This window comes from Elephas maximus, chromosome 10, assembly GCF_024166365.1.
Source record: "Elephas maximus indicus isolate mEleMax1 chromosome 10, mEleMax1 primary haplotype, whole genome shotgun sequence".
Taxonomy (NCBI): domain Eukaryota; kingdom Metazoa; phylum Chordata; class Mammalia; order Proboscidea; family Elephantidae; genus Elephas; species Elephas maximus.
In genome coordinates this window covers 16903967-16925744 of record NC_064828.1, presented here as the reverse complement: position 1 = coordinate 16925744, position 21778 = coordinate 16903967, and the positions used below count along the sequence as shown (strand labels likewise).

Below are 21778 nucleotides of genomic sequence, written 5' to 3'. Positions count from 1 at the left end.
TGGAGTTAATTTGAATACTGCATTGTTCTGACCCATTTTACCACCACTAGGGGCAAAATCTCCTCCCTGCAGGAGGAGCCTGCCCAGACCTGCCCTGCTGGGTATACTGGTTTAAATGCAGGGTTCAGTACCAGGTGACCCACTTCCTCCTGGAGGAAAAGCAGGCTCTGCAGCATGCTATTGTTGTGCAGGTCATATGCGCCAGGACTCTAGGGGACTTCTTCACTTCACAGTCCACTCAAATGGGTAGCCCCGGTGACACAGTCATTAAGAGCTCAGCTGCTGATCAAAAGGTCAGCAGTTTAAATCCACCAGCCACTCCTGGGAAACCCTATGGGACAGTTCTACTCTGTGCTACAAGGTCACTGTGAGTTGGAATCGACTCACTAGCAACAGGTTTGTATTGGTTTTGGTGGTACAAACGATTAAGTGCTACTCTGCAGACATGGGAATGCTATAAATTGGAATCTACACTACAGCAACTAATTGAAGGTTGGTGGTCCCAACCCACCCAGAGACACCTTGGACTTGGAAGAAAAGCCTGGCAATCTGCTTCTGAAAGGTCCTGTCACTAAGTGTGTGTTGCAGGGGGAGAGTTGTAACAGCCAGGAAACCCTAGTGGTGTAGTGGTCAAGAGCTATGTCTGCTAATCAAAAAAGTTGGCAGCTCAAATCTGCCAGGCGCTCCTTGGAAACCCTATAGGGCGGTTCTACCCTGTCCTGTAGGGTCTCTATAAGTCAAAATCGACACAATAGGAACAGGTTTTGTTTTGTTTTGTTGGTAACAGCCATGACATAGAGGTAATGTCTTAAGCCAGGTTTGTCAGTTAAGAAGGTTATGCTTTGGGTTCCATCCGACCTATTCCTTGGTCTTGTTTTTCAATTGGATCCAAATTTGAGTGGAAAACAGGTCTCCTAACCGATCTCTTCCCGTCAATCCTTGATGCTACCTGTCTGTTCTGCAGGCATTTTAGTTTGTAATACTTTGCTAAGAGCAGGTGCTCTGAAGTGTTTTTGTGCCCCAGACCCCTTTGGTAAGTCTGGAAACCTATGGATCCCTCTCAGAATAACGTCTTCAAGTGCAAAAAACAAAATACACTGGATTACAGAGTAAACCAAGCCTAATGAAACACAGTTCTGAAAAATACTGAAAAGCACATTTGAGCTATTATAACGTATGTTAATTTTTATCAGTATATTAAATAATGACCTCTAGTAATGGGTCTAATAAGTACATACTTTTAATGTATTGATAAGCACAAACAATATTTTAAGATATGTCCACTGTAATGCTTGTTGCCATAGAGTCGATTCTGACTCACAGCAACCCTACAGAACAGAGAGGAACGGCCCCATAGAGTTTCCATGGAGCACCTGGTGGATTCGAACTGCCGACCTTTTGGTTAGCAGCTGTAGCACTTAACCAGTACGCCACCAGGGTTTCCTCCACTGTAACAGAATATGGAAATAGCTATGATGTCTATTGATGGTGAAGTCATGTTGTTGTTTGCTGCTGTCAGGTCAGCCCCCAATTCCTGGTGATCCCATGCTCAACAGAACAAAACACTGCCTGGTCCTGTATCATCCCCACAATCAGTTGTGGACTGGACCATTGTGATCCATCAGCTTTTCATTGGCTGATTTTTGGAAGTAGATTGCCAGGACTTTCTTCCTAGTGTGTCTTTGTCTGGAAGGTTACTGAAACCCGTTAAGCATCACAGCAGCACACAAGCTTCCACTGACATACGAGTGGTGGCTGCACGAGGGACTTTGTCTAGTACTCAAACCCAGGTCCCCTGCATGGAAGGCAAGGATTCTACCACTGAACCACCGATGTCTCATGGCAAAGACATAGGTACTGATAATACTGCTCTGATGTGTTGCACACATTTATAAAGGAAGAAAATACCAAGTTTCTCTTAGAGGTGAGTGAAGACAAATGTCCCCCCAAAAACATGTATATCAGTATTGTGTGGTTGTCCTCCATTTTGTAATTGTAATTTTATGTTAAGGAGGTTTGGGTGGGATTGTCACACTCTTCCTAAGGTCACAGCCCTGATCCAATGTAAAGGGAGTTTCCCTGGGGTGTGGCCTGCACCACCTGTTATCTTACAAGAGATAAAAGGAAAGGGAAACAAGCAGAGAGTTGGGGACCTCATACCACCAAGAAAGCAGTATGGGAAGCACAGCGAATCCTTTGGACCCGGGGTCCTTGTGCAGAGAAGCTCCTGGTCCAGGGTAAGATTGATGAGAAGGCGACAGAGAGAGAAAGGCTTCCCCTGGAGCTGATGCCCTGAATTTGGACTTTCAGCCTACTTTACTGTGAGGAAATAAACTTCTCTTTGTTAAAGCCATCTACTTGTAGTATTTCTGTTATAGCATCACTAGATAACTAAGACAATAAATACATGATTTTTTCCTTTCCAGAGTTCATGGACTGTCTACATGGAAAACCAAATTATAAACCTCTGGCTTAGAGTGGCTACCTATTACTTATCTGCCATATAAAAATCCAAGTTATTCTACTTTCCCTTTAAGGCCTTCTATCAGATCTTGCCCTAGTCCTTCACACTTCACTAGTTCCATCCTGCATCACTCCTCAATCTAGATCCACTTTTATCCAAAGCAAGTCTTCATAAATCTTTTTTTTTAATTGAATTTTAGATGAAGGTTTACAGAACAAGCTAGTTTCTCATCAAACAGTACACACATTGTTCTATGATACTGGTTAACAACCCCACGACATCTCAACACTCTCCCTTCTCAACCCTGGGTTCCTTATTCCCAGGTTTCCTGTTCCCTCCTGCCTTCCAGTCCCTCCCCCAGGGCTGGTGCACCCCTTTAGTCTTGTTTCGTTCCATGAGCCTGTTCAATTTTTGGCTGAAGGGTGAACCTCAGGAGTGACTTTATTACTGAGCTAAAAGGGTATCCGGGGGCAATACTCTCAGAGTTTCTCCGGTCTCTGTCAGGCCAGCAAGTCTGGTCTCTCTTTTTGAGTTAGAATTTTGCTCTACATTTTTCTCCAGCTCTGTCTGGGACCCTCTATTGTGATCCCTGTCAGAGCAGTCAGTGGTGATAGCCAGGCACCATCTAGTTATACTGGGCTCAGGCTGGTGCAGCCCGTAGTAGATGTGGTCCATTAGTCCTTTGGACTAATCTTTCCCTTGTGTCTTTAGTTTTCATTTTTACTTGCTCCTGAAGGGGTGAGACCAGTGGAGTATTCTAGATGGCCACTCACAGGCTTTAAGACCGCAGGTATTACTGACCAAAGTAGAATGTAGAACATTTTCTTTATAAACTCTGTTATGCCAGTTGAGCTAGATGTTCCCTGAGACCATGGTCCCCACAGCCCTCAGCCCAGCAATTCAGTCCCTCAGGGAGTTTGGATGTGTCTATGGAGCTACCATGGCCTTGCCTTGTACAGGTTGTGCTAGCCTTCCCAGTATCGTGTACTGTCTTAACCCTTCACCAAAGTTACGACTCATCTATTGTCTATTAAGTGATTTTCCATCCCCACCCCTCCCCTCCCTCATAACTATCAAATATTGTTTCTTTTTGTATGTAAACCTTTTCCTGAGTTTTTACAATAGAGGTCTCATACAATATTTGTCCTTTTGTGATTGACTTATCTCACTCAGCATAATGTCCTCCAGATGCACTCATGGCTAACGTTTTCTTTGTTCCTCTTACTCTCCTGTGCTGAGTTCCTTTTGTTTGTGGATTTCTTTTTCATTTCGTTTTTGTAGATCTTGTTTTTATTGAGACTTTATGTTTTTCTTCTTTATTTTGATGAGTAGGTCTGTTAACTTTCTTTGTGGTTACCTTGAAATTTACCCTTATCTTCCTAGGTTTGAATCAGTCTGTCATTACTTGGTATCGCCTTGCCTACCTCTCCATTAGAAAGTTCTATACCTACACTATTTATTCCCTCTTTTATTGTTGTCATTTATAGGTTAACCTCTCCGGTTCCTGTTGCATTGTTTTGGTTTTGGATAGTCCTTGAGAGTTCATTTCCTAGGTTAGTATCTGGCTGGTACAATCTTGTGTCCTAGATTTAGGCTGTGGTCTGATGTTGATTGTTCTCAGACTGAAGAACTCCCTTTAATAATTCTTATAAGTTTGGTTTGGTTTTTACATATTCCCTTAATTTCTGTTTATCTTGAAATGTCCTAATTTCACCATTATATTTGAAAGAAAGTTTTGCAGGATATATTACTCTTGGTTGGCAATTTTTTTCTTTCAAGGTTTTATGTATGTCATCCCATTGCCTCCTTGCCTGTATGGTTTCTGCTGAATAATCAGAGCTTAATCTTATTGTTTCTCCTCTGTATGTGACTTTGTTTTCCTCGAGCTGCTTGCAGGATTTTTTCTTTGTCTTTGGTTTTAGCAAGTATGATTATGATATGACTTGGCGTTTTTCTTTTGGGGTCTATCCTATATGGGGTTCATTGAGCTGCTTGGATGATCAGCTTTTTATCATTCATGATATTGGGGAAGTTTTCTGTCAGCAATTCTTCAACGATCCTCTCTGCTTTTTCCGTCTTCTCTCCCTGTTCTGGAACTCCGATCACTCGCAAATTTTTGCTTTTTATTTTATCCCACATAATTCTCAGGGTTTCTTCACTTTTTTCTGATTTTTCCTCAAATGAAGTTGTATCCAAGTGTTTGTCTTCAATTTCGCTGATTCTGTCTTCCATCGTTTCAAACCTACTCCTCAGCCCTTCCACGACACTGTCCATTTCTGAAATCTTGTTGTTTATATTTTGGATTTCTAATTGTTTTTGTATGATTTCTAGTTGTGAACTTCTTTTCACATTTTCTTCCCATATTACTTTCCTGAATTGTCCCATTTTTTGTCTGTATTTTCCATGAATTTGTCCGCCTCTTCCATAAATTTTCTATTTTTTCCTCATTTTTACCTGCTTTTTGCTTCAATTCTTGGATTGTTCTGAATATTAGAGATTTGAATTCCCTGTCAGGTAGTTCTAGTGCCTTTTCTTCTATTGGAAAGTCATCTGGTGTTTTGTTTTTGACACCCACTGGACCCATCCTGTCCTGTTTTTTTATATGTTTTGATATTGTCTGCTATCTTCAGGACATTCAGTAGCTACTTTCTTCATTTCTTGATTGTAGATTTGTTTGTTTCATCCTGCTTTTTTGTTTTATTTGGTTATGTCTGAACAGGCAGGCTGTGTGCTCTTTGTTGTTTGCTCATCTGTATTCACGATATTTTCACCTGTTTTACCAATGGGCAGGGCCAGTCATTCGCTACAGTGCAGCAGGACAGGTCCAGCTGAAGGGTAGGGGCTGGGATGGGTTGTTTGTGGCACGTACCAGGGCTGACAGAGCGGGCCAGTAATCAGTGCTGGGCAGGTTCTAGTAGGCCATGCCTGTGCTGCTCGGGGTGGGGGGTGTGATGTTCAGTGCAGGGTGCAGGCAGACAGGACGGAGGGGAGAGGTTGTGATGTGTGGAGCTGATAGGGGTATGGGAAAAGGGAGAGAAAAACAGGAGCCTACAACAAACAAGCAAACAAAGAAAGAGAAAAAAAAAAGAGTGCTAAGGGAGCTTGTCGTTAGAGTGGAGAGATGAGAAACCAAGAAATAGAGAAAAGTAAAAAAGGAAAAGAGAAAAAGAAAGAAAAAATATAAAAATTTGGAAAAGAAACACCTCCAGGAGTCCTGGAGTCCCACCAGTGGGGCCGCCAAGACTGGGAAGTGGCTCCCAGGCTGCGTAGCACAGTCTGGCTAGAGGGGGTATAGATGTCACACAGCACCAGGTATTCAAGAAACAGGAAAAGAACATAAGTATAAAGAGATGAGAACTGAGAAATGAGGAAAGGGAAAAAGGGAGAGAGAAGAGAAAAAGAAAAAAAAAAAATGCCCCAGAGATCCCACCTATGCAGCTGTGCAGATTGGGAGAGTGGATCCTAAGCCATGCAGTGCAACCTGCCCAGAAGGGGCTCCCAAGCTGTGAAAAGAAAAAGAAAACAAACAAAAAAAACAGAACAAAGCAAAACAAGGGGGAGAAAAAAAAAAAAAAGCCCCAGGGATCCCACCAGCCTGGTGTCACAGGCTGGGGAAGTGGTTCCCCAGTTGAGCGTGGCTTCACAGCCTTTCAAGAAGAAGCGAAGATGGCACACAGAACCTGGTTTTCCAGAGAAAGGAGGGGGAGGTTGCAGGAGGCACAGAAGAAACCAAAAGAGAGGGAAAGAACCAACACCAGCTCAGGGGCCAGATCAGTGTGGGCAGGGCAAATCCACGCAGCCTGAGGCCAAAGCAGTTGCCTCCCAACCACGAAACTGTGGCTGGCGGGAAGCAGAGGAGGCCGATGGGGAGGAGAATGTGGGGGGACGGGGGTGCTAGGAAAGCATATATCACTTGTTACCCAGTGCTCTGTCTCCTGCTGGGAACTTCACGAAGCTGCCTTCCTGTACTCCCAGGCCGCCAATCTCCGATGTGGGTGTGGCGAATCCAAGTGGCACAGACGCTGCACCTCCTGACCAGCCGAGCCACCGCAGTCAGCCAGGAAGCTCAGAGGTAGAGCAACAGGGAGAGAATGGGGGTGGGAAAGCGTGTATCGCTGGTTACCAGGTGCTCCGTCTCCTGCCGGGAGTCCATGAAGCTGCCTCCCCGTGCTCCTGTCTGCCAATCCCCGGCTGGAGGCCAACATGGCGGCTCCGTGCTGCATTAGCCGGTGGGGCCCTCCACGCGACTCTCTCATCACTCTCCATCCTCTGTCGGTTTCTTATTCTGTTCAGTGCTTGGCTGAGTTCTCTATCTCTTCATCTGGCACTTCAGGTTCTAGGAATGACATTTGTCTCTATTTTACTTAGTTTTTCAGGTCTTTGCTGTGGAGGGAAAGGGCGTGGTGCTTCTGTCTATGGCAACATGTTCCCTTCATAAATCTTAAAAACTAGCACCCAAAATATTCAGATTTGCACACATGCAATTCCTTCATCTAAAGCGAGGTGCCAAGTCCTGAGGCTTATTATGCACTATGCGTTCAATTTTACATTTTGTTTTGTTTTGTTTTATATTGTTTGGTCTACATGTGTGTGAAAATGTCATAGCACGTCGTCTAATTAAAAAGATGTGAAGACCCACCGCGGTTTTATAGAAATGTGGCTCTGGAAGAGCAGAAACTGCATCTGCCTTATTTATTTTTGGATCCCCAATTTGGGGCATATAGAAGGAGCTCAACAAATATTTGTGCAATAGATAAATAAACCAGTATTCAATGATAAATTCAGGTTTCCCAGTGAAGCAAATATATATTAAAGAGATTAAAGTTATTTGGGCAACAGGAGCCCATTCTTGATGAAATTGGTTTTCATCCTTGGAACATCTATTTCCTTATTTTTAGAAAACATAAAGGTTTTTCTGTGTAAATGCTGCATAAGTACACAGGAAATGAACAATTACCTTATTTTTTTTACTTAGGAAAGAAAAGAGTGAAAGTGTGTATCAATTACCTTGTCTCCTTTAATGGAGACAAACGTAAGTCCTCTATTTTGGGAATTGTTCCAGACTGGGTCTTCGTAGCTACCTCCTGTTATGATGTTCCAGTTGCTTTAATGTGCATATTTTCTCAGTGAATCATGGTAACCTTTGTTTCCTTCATGTTATACAATAGCTCATGACTTCGCTATTTTTCCTGAAATAAATGGCTCATTTTCCCAACATAAAAAACATGAGTAAAATTTTATCTTGATTTTTAAAAAATATGTAGAGATAGAGCAATTGTTTTTATGTGAGATTGGCATGGGGGGGACGTGTTTTTTGAGTGGCGGTAAGATATAACATTAATATATCACAATTTGTTTTTAAAAGCAGAAAGTGTTTTCCAAACTACAGGTTGAGATCCATCAGTGGGTTGTGAAATCATTTTAGTGGGTCACAAACACTCTTTTTTAAAAATGAAATAGAAAAAAGTAGAAAAGGTCAAAATGTACTGCACATAGTAAGATAAGTGGTGTTTGGTGAAACTTTTAGTGTGTGTGTGTATGTGTGTGTGTACCTATGTTTGAATTGCAATGTAAAATGTATTTCTTACTATGAAATCATGATCAAAGGCTTAAAAAGTTAATTTTGACCGTTGTGTTGAATTTACAGATCAGGAAAAAACTGGGGCTTCAATACAACTGTGCCTAAGGTCACAGAGTTGGGGACAATTTCAGGGCTATTGTATCCTCTGACTCTGTTTCCAATCCGGTGCTCTCTCATATACGAAGAATTTTTTGTTTATTTGGATGTTTTGTGTTTAAATGAATCAATCTGTACACAGAATTGTCAGGCGAAGTCACACAAGAGTTTGATCAATCCAAGACTTTTTGCTTTGATGTTTTTGTTTCTAGGTATAATATCCTTCAGCTAACTTTACTGTGGACGTCTAGCTCTGAATGGGATATATCTGAAAAATGGGTTTGGCAATTCCTATATTGCAGGGTTGTTATAGGAATTAATGACATAACATGTGAAACCAACCAGCAAAATGATTGATCCATTGGAACTGTTGCATAAATATTCAAGGCTAGATTTGTATATTCTTAAATTTGCCTTCCATGGGCATTTAACAGGGCAGTCAGTAGCATAAGAGCCTAAGCTTATTTTTAAGATCTTAATATCATTTGTTCATCAAATGTGATCAAACAAGCAAACCATATTACTGTGATAAATGATATTCTGCTAATAATGCGTTTTAATGCAGTCGAGTCTATGGCTATACACATAACTCAATATTTGTGCTGTGCTTAATGAAATTACATGTAAATATACTTTTCTGACTGTATTTAATGGAGAAAAATGTTATTTATAATACAGAATATTAAGTTTGAGTTTAGGTATGAGGAAGAATGTCTCCATATCGTGATTGTTAAACAGTATACCACAGAGCTCTGTGGCATCTTCTTCCTTGAATATTTTGTTTCTGAACAATTACTATTTAAAGATGACTCAGTCAGTGATAATTAGTGACTTGGGGGCAAACTAAATAACTAGCCCATTGTTTATTCAATGAATACTTGTCATAGTCTGTGATTCATTTAAAAATATTTTAAAATTAAGCTCCAATTTTTAATGTTAATTTCCAAAAGGACATATTTAGGAATGAATTACATTTTAAGTTGAGAATTAAGAATTTCGACATCAGGTAGAACAGCCTGCAACATCCTCAGCATCCACCCGCCTCCACAATTGTCTCGAGATAAGATAGCAGTTAAATCATCCAAGAAAGCGATTTTCTATCATACTTGAAGATTTCTACATATGGTGACTGTAAAACCTCATAGTGTAGCCTGCTTTCATGTTTAATAACTGTGACTGTGAATAACATGTTTCACAAGTCTAATCAAGCACTCATGGAGACCTCGTGTATGTCAGAGTAGAACTGTGCTCTACAGGATTTTCAATGGCTGCTTTTTTGGAAGAAATTGCCAGGCCTTTCTTCCCAGGTGCCTCTAAATGGACTTAAACCTCCAACCTTTTGGTTAACAACCAAACACATTAACCGTTAGCACCACTCAGGGACATTCAGACTCTAATATAGATTGTTTCATTAATAAATAATTAAATGAAACACGTATTTGTTCATTCTGAAGACAGAAAATGAAAGTTCCTTGTAGCTTTGAACACGTTGAAATGCCACACGTGGATAACTGTTATGGATTGAATTGTATCCTCCCCCCAAAAATGTGTGTCATTTGGGTAGGCTATGATTTCCAGTATTGTGGGATTGTCCACCATTCTGTCATCTGATGTGATTTTCCTATGTGTCATAAATCCTTCCTCTATGATGTTAATGAAGTGGGATTATGAGTACTTTTGTTAATGTGTTTTAAGTTAACCTCTTTTGAGATATAAAAGAGACAAGCGAGCACAGAGACATGGGGACCACATACTCCAAGAAACAAGAGCCAGGAGAATAGTGCATCTTTTGGACCTGGGGTCCCTGCACTGAGAAGCTTCTTGATCAGGGAAAGTTAATGATGAGGACCTTCCCCCAGAGCCGAGAGAGAGAAAGTCTTCCCTTGGAGCTGACACCCTGAATCCGGACTTTTAGCCTCCTAGACTGCGAGAGAATAAAATTTCTCTTTCTTAAGGCCATCCACTTGTGGTATTTATGTTATAGCAGCACTGGATAACCAAGACAATAACAGAGAAAGAACTAGAGTAGTAGCACAAGCCAATAACATTTGTACTGGGACATGGTCTCAAGGGAAAACTGGGAATAAAGGTAAGAATTTGAATCTTATGTTTAATCTTAGCATCTGAGGTCTGAATAAAAACCAAACCAGTTGCCCTCAAGTAGATTTCAACTCATGGCAACCTTGTGTGTGTCACGGTAGAAAGGTGGCCCATAGAGTTGACAGTGGCTGATTTTTTGGAAGTAGATCACCAGGCCTTTCTTCTGAGGTTTCTCTGGATAGACTTGAACCACCAACTTTTTAGTTAGCAGCTGAGTGACACCCAGGGATCCCAAGATGTAAATATCACCTATAAACTCCAGAAGGAGCTGGGGAATGGGGGAGGAGAGGCGCTCATCATAAAAGATTTTGGTGGCGTAGTGGTTAAGTGCTATGGCTGCTAACCAAAGGGTCGGCAGTTCGAATCCGCCAGGAGCTCCTTGGAAACTCTATAGGGCAGTTCTTCTCTGTCCTACAGGGTCGCTATGAGTCGGAATTAACTCGACGGCACTGGGTTTGGTTTTTGGAAGGGGGACCTCTCTGAATCAGTTATCTGTATTCTGATCATATTCTGTTTCAGGTCACTGACCATCTCAGGACAAAAAGGAAGGATCAGCACCCCAAGGCGGTATTTTCACAATAAGGTATTAGCTGAAAAGGTCACCCTCCCCTTGAACTCAAAGATGATCTCTTGCACCATTCTTTGACAAGCAGCAGACTGTGGAAACTGGGCAGTGTTTTTCCAGAGATAAACAAGGTTAATGGATATTCCATGATGGAAAGCTGCCGGTTCTAGATACTGCCAGCTCTCATCCAAAAGAACTTACAGAAAGGTTGTCTGGCACTTGCTCACTTCACCCCAAGGCATCTGATTACCAAACACAGGCAATGTACCTCTTCCTTGTTTTCCTAACTGCCAAGGCTCTTTAATAGGAATCTCTGAGCATAGACATTGGCTCCTGCCACAGCTTCTGGTCCCAAGCAGCAGTCTCCACTGGATCATGTGCTATGATTCTGTCAGGAGCACCAGGTCCCAACATGCTAAACTCAAGTGGAAATGGCAGAAACAGACAAGTGTTCCTCTCCACACTTTATGAGCTTGTTTGTAAATAGCAGTAGTTACAGCCAAGAAACATGAAGACCCCATCAAAAAACACTGACGGAGTACTTAAATCCATTATTGCTTAAGAAAAAGCATCAGACAAGTTGCAACTAATTTATTCCATCAGAATGAATTATGCACCAAACAACATACTTCATCTACACAGAGGGTTGATGGGAGGACCCCAGGGTGATTCTGCTTAATGCCTGAAAAACAAGCTATGCCATTGAGCCTTTTATAAAAACTGACGTCCAATTGCCCAAACAAATCAGATCTCTGATAAGAAAACTAAGATTCCAAGCCACCTTCAAACCACAGCCATTAATATAAACAGAAGAAAGAGAAACATCACAATTACGTGAAGTCTGCAATAACAGTTATCCCTTGCGTATAAATTGTAAGCTCCGTAAGGTGTGTTTCTTTGAATTAAAATTGTGGTTAAGAGGTATGGCTGCTACCCAAAAGGTTGGCAGTTTGAATTCACCAGCTGCTCCTTAGAAACCCTACGAGGCAGTTCTATTCTGTCCTATAGGGTCAATGGCTTAGTTACCTAATGCTGCTATAACAGAAATACCACAAGTGTATGGCTTCAACAATCAGAATTTTATTGTCTCACAATGTAGGAGGCTAGAAGTCCAAATCAGGGTGTCAGCTCCAGGAGAAGCCTTTCTCTTTCTGTCAGCTCTGGGGGAAGGTCCTTGTCATCAATATTCCCCAGTCGAGGAGCTATTCAGTACAGGGACCTGGGGTCTAAAAGACAAGCTATTCTTCTGGCTCTTGTTTCTTGGTGGTATGAGTCCCCACGTCTCTCTGCTTGAGTCTCTTTTATATCTCAAAAGAGATGGACTTAAGACACAATCTAATCTTGTAGATTGAGTCCTGCCTCATTAACATAACTGCCTCTAATCGTGCCTCATTAACATCATAGAGGAAATCACATCAGATGACAAAATTATGGACAATCATACAATACCGGGAATCATGGCCTTGCCAAGTTGACACACGTTTTGGGGGAACACAGTTTAATCCATAACAGTCGCTAGGAGTCGGAATCAACACGATGGCAATGGGTTTAGTTTTTGTATGACTCCAAGGAAAATAGATCTGAGAATGAACAAATATTCCAAATATTCTTTCTTGCTGGGACTGTCTTAATAGTCCTAAGTAGGTGCTCACTAAATATTTGTTGAACAAATGACTGTCTTTCTGCTGTTGAGGGTTGGCACAAACCAACGTGTGACTGTGCCAAACATCCATTTTGCAGACTGGCTCAACTTATAGGCAGTTTTTTTTTTTTTTTTTTTTTTGTTCCAACTCTTTGCAACTAGTATGCCAGTATTAATGTGTAACTCATACAATACTCCCAAGAGTTTTTGTTTTGTTTGCTTTTTATCCTTCTTATAATTTAACAGGGAAATGAAATAATTTGCATGTTTTGCAATTACGCAGGGCAGAGGACTGAACAAGAAAACCATCATACTCCTAGACACTGTGCTTATTGCTCTAGGGCTTGACCATGCTTGTTTTTGTAAGGCCACCCAACTCTAACCAATTGGACATGGAGCAGAAACGGGTACCATGTTCATTATCATAGTGAGGCCAGTTCTAATGTTGCAGGTAATGATGTCACTTATTCTCTTATTCAAGTTATCGAATACTTACTGAATTAGTCCAATAGGCTAGATAATGCTTCATCAACAATAAGCCATCAAATCTCAGTGACTTATCACAACAAAGATATGAATCTCAATCACACAAAGTACTTTGCTGTCCACAGATCTCAAGTCACCGAGTCATGGTTATAGTATTTCTCCTATAATTGTGGCAACTTAGTCATATTTAAGGGTTTAATAATTTGTTGAGCCTTTTAAGAAAGTGTTGATGAGAAAACCCCCCTGGCTACTTGTCCCTGTACTCAAATATTTCTTATACGCTTTTTTAAAAAGTTAAAAGTTGTAAAGGTCAGAATTACACTCTGAGACAGAGCTATAACTCTAAAAATGCTCTTTGTGTTGAGTGCTAATGTTCACTTGAGTAGACCTTGGGCTACCATTTATGCTCCTTGATCTAGAATTCTGCGGTTCAGTTGATGATGGAGGACCCTCCATTTTCTTAAAAGTTTCTCAGTGAACGCTAATCCTGAGTTGTAGCAGCATTATTTCATTCAGCACACGACAGTTCCACCCAATTATAAAAATGAAGTTCACCACTCCCCCTCCAGCACCTCTCATTTTTCTAGTCTTTCAATTCCCGCGTATGATACTTCAACTTCTCTTATCCCATCTCCAGTCTTATCACCACTCCACACACAAGCCCACACCACAAATCATTGGCCCTTCTTCTATGGTCATTTTAAACCAAAGAAATAGGTTTTAGGGTCTACTCTTCCCACTCCCAAGCAATGGAAAACTATGTAAACTGAAAAACCGCATAAAATTTGAAAACTATGTGAATAACTTCTTACAGAGGGAATTATTTGATCCTTTCATTTCTTAATATGATAGCAATAGAAGAGAAAAGCTGAAAGTGAAAAAAAAAACTGACAGAAAGTTGAAAGATCTCTTCAAATACATGAAAAACCTTTGATATATTTGAGATTAAAAAATAATCATGTATTTTTCAAAACATAGCCCAAGGGTCATAAGAAATCTAAAAAAAATTCTGATGTACTTCGTTGCTAAAAATTTCTGATATCAGAAACCCAAATTAGAAAGAGGGAGAGGGATCATAGAAAGGGAATAAAAAAGCAGAACAGACTTTGGATGGAAGCTCTCTATAACAATGAAAGCTGTTCTAGCAAGCAAAAAGCCAGTGTATTTATATTCTTGTTCTTTGTTCTTCTTGTCATTAAAAAAAAAAATTTCAGGGATCAAGTGATATATACCATTTTCCAGAGTATAAAATTATATACTCCATTAATAATTGTGCCAGGAACAGTTAATATATGTGCTTATCCATGCTCCACTGAGCAACCAGGTCTACAATCCATGATGTTTTAGTCTCGATGATACCAAATCTGTAGAAGCCCGGTCCAGAGAGAGTAGATAGTATGAATATACACAATCTGTTTTTCTGAATACATGTTCAGAATATGTCCAGTATCCTGAAGGCGGTGAACCAAAGTGGTAACCCTACATTGATACACAGCATTTGTTTAAGATGAAATTAGTTGAAATTTATCAGGAAGAACAAGGATTGGCCTCTTAAGGAATTCATGTGTTAAATGTCAGTGGCTATAACTTTGTTCCTCATATGAGGTAATGTTTTCCTAGGGATATTTAACAATGTTTAGCCATCAATCCATTGGCATCACCTCAAAAGAAACACCTGTATTCACACTAATCTGGTGTGGGTTCTCAAAAACATCAATTGTGAGCTAGAAAGCATGGGATGTGGTAAGAAGAGAAGGCATTAAAAAAGCTCTGCTTTATACAGCATTATCTTGTGGGACATATAAGATCAGTTGCCATCAAGTCAATTCCAACGCATGGCAACCCCATGTGTGTCAGAGTAGAGCTGTGCTCTATAGGGTTTTCAGTGGCTGATTTTTTCAGAAGTAGGTCTTCAGTCCTTTCTTCCAAGGTGCTTCTGGGTGGCCTCAAACCACCAACCTTGTGTTTAGCAGCCAAGCTCTTAACCACTTGCACCACCCAGGGACTAATTAATTTGCTTACGTTTGAATTGAAACTGAAAGTACAAAATAAATCTATTATCTTAGACTAAGAGCCTAAAGAAGCTGGAATCTATCACTTGAGGAGAAAAATAACTTTACTCAGAAAAAGGGGTATCATTTAATGAAATAATAAGAGCGATTCTTCAGAAAGATGGCAAGGCAGTGTGTTAGAGGCCAGAGTTCTTTCAGGCTCATAGTAGGAACAATGTTTTTGAGAAGAATAATAGCCCATGTAACAATATAGGCTTCTGTGAGTGGAGGGAAGAATAATAAACTACCCTGATGCTATTGCCTGTGATGGGGACAAGAATTCCAAAAGCTTTGGAAGTTCAGAGGAAATGTCCAATTCTTGCAGGTGATGGCTTTGCAGATCCCATAAAGTACTTACCACCTTCCTTTTAATCTGTTATTTGTAGCTAAGTTCCTTTATAGTTAATTTCAGTGTCTGATTCATGTTTGAGACCCCACAATACTTATTATAATGTTTTATGTATTTTAAGAATGCACTAAAGATTTTTGGTGACCTAATACGCTACCAGGGCTCCAATCCATCTGTATTTTAATGAATTCCACTATCAAGACATTTCTTATTTATCCTATGTCTATAAGCTTATTCAAGGGGCCCTAGGGTTGCTATGAGTCAGAAGGGACTCAACAGCAATGAAATTTGGTTTGGTTTGATGGTGCAGTGGTTAAAGCTCTCAGTTGCTAGTCAGCGCTGCTCTGCTGGAGAAAGATGTGTCAGTCTGCTTCCCTAGAGTTACAGTCTTGGAAACACTATGGGGGCAGTTCTACTCAATCCTATAGGGCTGCTATGAGTTGGAATTGACTCCAGTGCAACTTTTTTTTTTTTTTTGATAAGCATATTCAGATCCAAGAAACCCTGGTGGCGTAGTGGTTAAATGCTATGGCTGCTAATCAAAGGGTCAGCAGTTCAAATCCGCCAGGCGCTCCTTGGAAGCTCTGTGGGGCAGTTCTACTCTGTCCTGTAGGGTCGCTATGAGTCGGAATTGACTCAATGGCACTGGGTTTGGTTTTTTTTGGTTTTTTATTCAGATCCAAGTGTAAGAACTCACAATCATCATTCATTCACCCATTCATTCATTTATAATAGGTACTTAGTAAATGCCAACTGTATTCAAGGTTCTCTAAGCCCTGTGGGGCTAGAAATAGATGTTACAGTGAAAAGAACTTATAAATAACAGTACTTTCCATATTAGTGAAAAATTTTATGTCAGAATTTGTGGTGTTGGGTACTGTTGAGTTTATTTTTACTTACAGTGACCCTATATGACACATTAGAACTGTCCCATAGGGTTTCCTAGTCTATAATCTTGAAGGGTCACCAGGTATTTCCTCCTGAGGAGCCACTGATGGGTTTCACCACCAACCTTTCCATTAGCAACCAAGCACTACCACGGCTCCTTCAGAACTGATTAAATAAAACCAAACCCGTTGCCATCAAGTCGATTCCGACTCATAGCAACCCTATAGGACAGAGTAGAACTGCTCCATAAGGCCTCCAAGGCTGTAGATCTTTACAGAGGCTGACTGCCACATCTTTCTCCCACCAAGCGGCTGGTGGGTTCCAACCAGGGACCTTTTGGTTGGCAGCCGAGCACTTAACCACTGAGCCATCAGGGTTCCTTTCAGAGCTGATAACCTAATTAAATCTAAACTCAAATGAATCAGTACTTAATTGGTGCCCACTCTATATTACACTTTGTTCTAGATACTGAATTTTGCTTTCCATCCAGAATATTCATTAATGGAATATGAGAGAATGACTTCTAGAGATAAGTGAGATGAGCCTGACCCACTCAGCTTTGAAATAAGACTTAAGCCAGCATCGGTATCTAGAACTGTCCTTAGGCAAGAAGTGTCTGGCTGAAACATTCTATACCATGGTGACATTTTGGTTCAAAAGGACAACCAACCTACGAGATGAGGGATAGAGATGAACAAAAGAAGGTCCAATACACAACATGGATTCCATGAAGTCCTTTTCCTTTCGGCCTCTTCTTCCTTTGCTCTGGGAAGTCCCACCACTGAAAGAAAAGGCCAACTGTTCAAGATGAAATAGTACCACTTTGTAAATATGAAGAACAAGACTTTTGGCTGCATACAGGTAATGCTACGAACTAGACTAGGACATGCTTAAACTCCCCCCAGGTAAAAGGAGCTACTCAAGGGGAAAGAATACAGAAGGTAGTGTGTGTCCTTGACCAGAAATCTGAAGTGTTAAGTGCAGCAAGGAGACTGGCACAGGCCTAGTTTATGAGCTGAATGTAAAGAATGCAGCTCACAAGTATCTTAAATCCTTGAGGCACTAGAATGGCTTTATCCTGAGCAGCTGTATCAATACAAGCCTGTCTTTGAGCGGATCCCCCAGCAGGTGACTCAGCAGTCCTGACACTGCCTGGGAGATAGGCTATCTGCTAGAGAAGAGAGGATCTTTTCAGGTACATCACAATGGCTCTGTCTCAAATAACCTCCCCTTGCCTCTGTGGCTTAGCTTCTAGAAACTAGATGGAGTCTCTAAGGAAGTGTGTCCTTAGCAAGGGAGATCCAGCTGGGCCCTGCCAAACACTGGGGGTTTGATTCAGCGTTATCTTAGTCTACTTATTGAGACAGCATTTTTAACCTTCCAAAAAGGCTTGTTATTTCTCCTAGAGGGTACTTTGTTTGTTTTTCTGTGCATGCTACCTATTAGCTGGCTGATTTCTCAATCCCATTTGACTTCTAAAGTTTGGGGCTATTAATATGCTGGTGAGAGGATAGTGGTAGCTCAGTGGTAGAATTCTTGCCTTCCATGGGGAGACCTGGGTCCAATTCCCAGCCAGTGTCCCTCAAGAGCAGCCATCACTTGTCTGTCAGTGGAGGCTTGTATGTTGCCTTTGAGAACAATGGGTGTTTGCAATTTAGAATGCAGAGACTACAAAGGACTTATGGCCAGGAACACTTTCGAGCTCTTGAGTATTCATTGTTTTGTTTCGTTTTTTCACAAGAGGTAATTGTAATTCAGAGGATGTAAATAAACATAATCTAGAGTCGTCCTGGCTTCAGTGTCTGCCAAAACCAGGAAACAACAAGTCTGATTAAGACACAGAACTCCAGAGGAAGCCGACTAATTGCTTGCTTACTTTAGTCTGCCATGTGTCTATGATGATTAACTCTCACGCCCCCCATTCTCTCTGGGCACTAGACTTTGATCCTTCCTTACCTGTAAACAGAATCAGGATGTGTCCTGAAGTTCGGCCAAAGTGCATCTGGCCTTGGGTAAGACATACTTCAAAAAACACACATTTCTGCATTGGTGAGCAAGCCGGGGGGGTGAGGAAGGCAAAGACGTCAGCACAAGACTCAGACAGCCATTTGCTTATAACACATTATATCAGAAGCAAATATTCATCTGCAACTCAGGGGGCAGAAAAGCAAGAATCCACCCACGAAAAACATTGGTCTTCCACGTTATAAATAGTTTCAGAAAAGCTGTACAACCAAGTGCCAAGAGGGTAAGGGGAAAAAAACCTAAAAGGAATGAAATCTGTTTTACATAAGATGAAGGAAGGAAGGAACCGTAGTGAGGGGAAACATTTAGGCATGTATTCAGGTAGGTGTTTCAAAGCCCATCTTCTTGCCTCAGTCATTTCACCTACCAAATGGGCATCAATATATTTCCTTTTAAAATGGACACTCTATTGATTGTAATTTTTTCCAGCTGTTCAGACAGACCTAGTTTTTGAAAGAAAAACTGGGTAATTGTATTAACAGACATTGTGGTTCTATCTTCTTTTTAAAAAAATCAGACTTTCAAAAGGAGGAAAATTATTGTCATCCTGGAAAGTGGTTCCAGGAGAAAGTAGGCAGCTAAGAGGGCAAATGTCCATGATTTTGCCAAAGGCAAGGTGATGCCCAATTTATAGAATAGGATATTTTTACTATGCAGTAAAAACTAAAAATTCAATCAGAGGTGGGTAATCTTTGGCATTAGTGACTCATCTCACTGAATATTTCTGAATTGATTGAAGTGACCATATGTTTGGGTATCAATAGATTCCTCTCTAGATATATAAAAATCAGTGAGCAGCATTGTTCAGGTGCTAATGGGCCAGATAATTTACATGCTATTTATATATCTAGTAACATAAAGATTACTTGTTATTGTAAGTTAAAAATATGATTGCCAGAAGATATTTTTCATCCATCCATCTATCAACCTCCTTGTTTCACAAATGAGGAGCTGGCTGTCAGGTGACATTGGGCAAGAGAGAAATCAGAATACCAATTTTCTGACCCAGTCCAGTGTGGGTTCCATTACTTCCACTTAAATGAATTGTCAACAAAACTGCATCCCTCTTGCACTTTATCATGTCCAACGGGTGAACTTGTAAACCTAGATTCATCTTCTCCATGCCAAATGATGTGTGCGACTGGAAAATATTCTGAGATACTAATCCTTGTTTTTCTCTTTCTGAATTTTCCCCTTTCCCCTATTCAGTCCAGGGGTAGGCTGAGTGTTTTAATGCCTCAGGGGAGATACGTGACTGACAGAACTAAAAGCAGACAAACTTCCTGAATTATACCTTCAAAAGCCCAAGCTTACTGAGGAGGAACAGAATTTGAAGGAAAAAAGCAAAGGGTCTTGACAAAAGCAGGTGGGAGAGAGAGAAATTCCCCTGCCAGGGCAAGTCTACAGAACTCAGGATCTACTTCATGGAAACATTCCAGAAATGACTTCCAATTGTCTATAGGGGGATGGATGAGTCAAATGGCCAATGGGATTTCCTGCCTTGAAGAACATTCCTATGTGCTGAGAGTGGCATGAAGCAACAACAAGGCTCTGGGCCTCAGGGGTCATGTTGGTAGGGACAATAAACAAATCAGCAGTAAAACAACGAGTACAGGTGAACCCTCCCAAGACCCCGATGCCTTGATGCCTCATCTTTGGCATTGATAATTCTGGAACATTGATAACACCCCAGTGGAACCTATATTCATTTCCTAGGGCTTCATAACAAAATATTACAAACTGAATGCCTTCAAAAACAGAACTTTATTCTCTCACTCTCACAATTCGGGAATCTGGAAGTCTGAAGTCAAGGTGTTAGCAGGGTTGGCTCCTTCTGGAGGCTCCGAGGGAGGACTGTTCCATGCCTGTCTCCTAACTTGTGGTGGTTACCAGCAATCCTTGGTATATCATGGCTTATAGATACATCACTTCAGTCTCTGCTTCTGTCTTCACATGGCCTTTTTCGTGTGTGTCTGTCTGTCTCTATGTCTCCAAATCTTCCTTTTCTTAGAAGGATGCCAGTCATTTGATGTATGACCCACCCTAAGCCAGCACGACTATGTCTTAACTTGATTACATCTCAAAGATCTAATTCCAAATAGATCAGATTCATGGGTACCAGGGGATAGGACTTTATCACATCTTTCTGGGAACATAATTCAATCCACTATAGGACTGCATTAATTTTGACACAAAGGAGGTCTGTGAGTGTCTTGAATGATCTGTCAGGTGCATCTTGAGGAAGTGAGACTCATGCAGAACAGCAAGAAAAAAAATAGAATTTAGTACTCACAGGTCCTAGAGAGGAAAGCATAGCATGCCTTGATGATGACAGAACCCCTCATTGCAGGGCCACACGGGGTTTCAAGCTGGAATTGTAGTAGAGGGCTTATGTATGGCAAGTAGGGTGGGGCCTTGGGGTCTCATGTGCTGAAGTCTTACTGGTCAATTTTAAAGTTTCTAGTGTATTGGCACAGGGAGAGGGAGAAGCCTTCATCACAGGAAACCATATGGGCCATGGCCAGGAGAGCCAGGTAGAGACCACAACTGTTGAGAGGCTACGTGATAAAATAAGAGCAACCATGTCAGAAACTGGGTGGAAGTGCAACTAGGAGGAATTAATGGATACTGAGACAACAAACTATGTAAGCCACAAATGGGTCTTACGACAAGAATCCCAAGAATGATTGAGGTGAATTGAATTATTCTCCCAACCTGGCCAGATGAAAAGATTCAGATTTAAAATTAAATTGATTTTTAGAATACAAGTGTTATTTTTCACTCAGCTGATTCTGTGGACTGAGTCATACCCTCAAAGGGTATAGTGAGAGAATGAGTACCATTTTACTATTTAGCTGATGGAAATGCAATTAAGAAGACAATTTCTTGGGGAGAATATACCCCATGTGAATCAAACAAAAGCTGAAGATGATGTCTACATGAGCTCTACCGCTGATGCCCAAGATGAGCAATGAACAATGACAGCCAACCTTGAAGGATTTAGATCATAAACCCCCCAGGTACGATGGTGGAGTAAAGTCAGTGTTCAGTTAGATCAGGATGTGAATGCTCTCTCATTAGAGGAAGCTTGCATCCCAGTCAATGGACTTCACACCATTAAGCTGAGCCTATTAGGGATTCTAGAGTAAGAGACCTTTTTCTGGTGTTTAGCATTTTTTTTTTCAAATGATAAAATATTGTATTTTGATGGTGGTTGGATTGTTTGCTAACTGTATTAAATTCAACATGGAGTGAAGGTCATCCTGTCCAGGCTTAGAGCAGAAAATAACTCTGATAAATGGAACTAGGATGCAGGTCTTTGCGGAAGTTGTGAAAGAAAAAGCCATACCTCTAGATATATTGTTGGAGTGGTTGAAGATGTCTCAATCAAAGCAGAGTTGAGAACCTAACAGACCCATTCCTATGCCAAGAGGTATCTGGGTGGAGTAGTCATCATGATGCAAATTGCCAGTCTTCTACAGTTGGCTCTTTGTCTTTTTTATTTTTACTTTTAATCTAATCTAATTTTTT

At 41.0% G+C, this 21778-nt stretch overlaps 1 long non-coding RNA gene across 1 annotated transcript in view; it reads left to right on the top strand.

The window, feature by feature from the left end:
• Nucleotides 1-6444: 6444 nt before the first annotated feature.
• LOC126083998 (uncharacterized) overlaps nucleotides 6445-21778 on the top strand; it is an 83652-nt gene continuing 68318 nt past the window's right edge. Inside the window, exon 1 of the long non-coding RNA XR_007518903.1 lies at nucleotides 6445-6536. This is a non-coding gene — a long non-coding RNA (uncharacterized LOC126083998). The remainder of the gene's footprint in view (nucleotides 6537-21778) is intronic.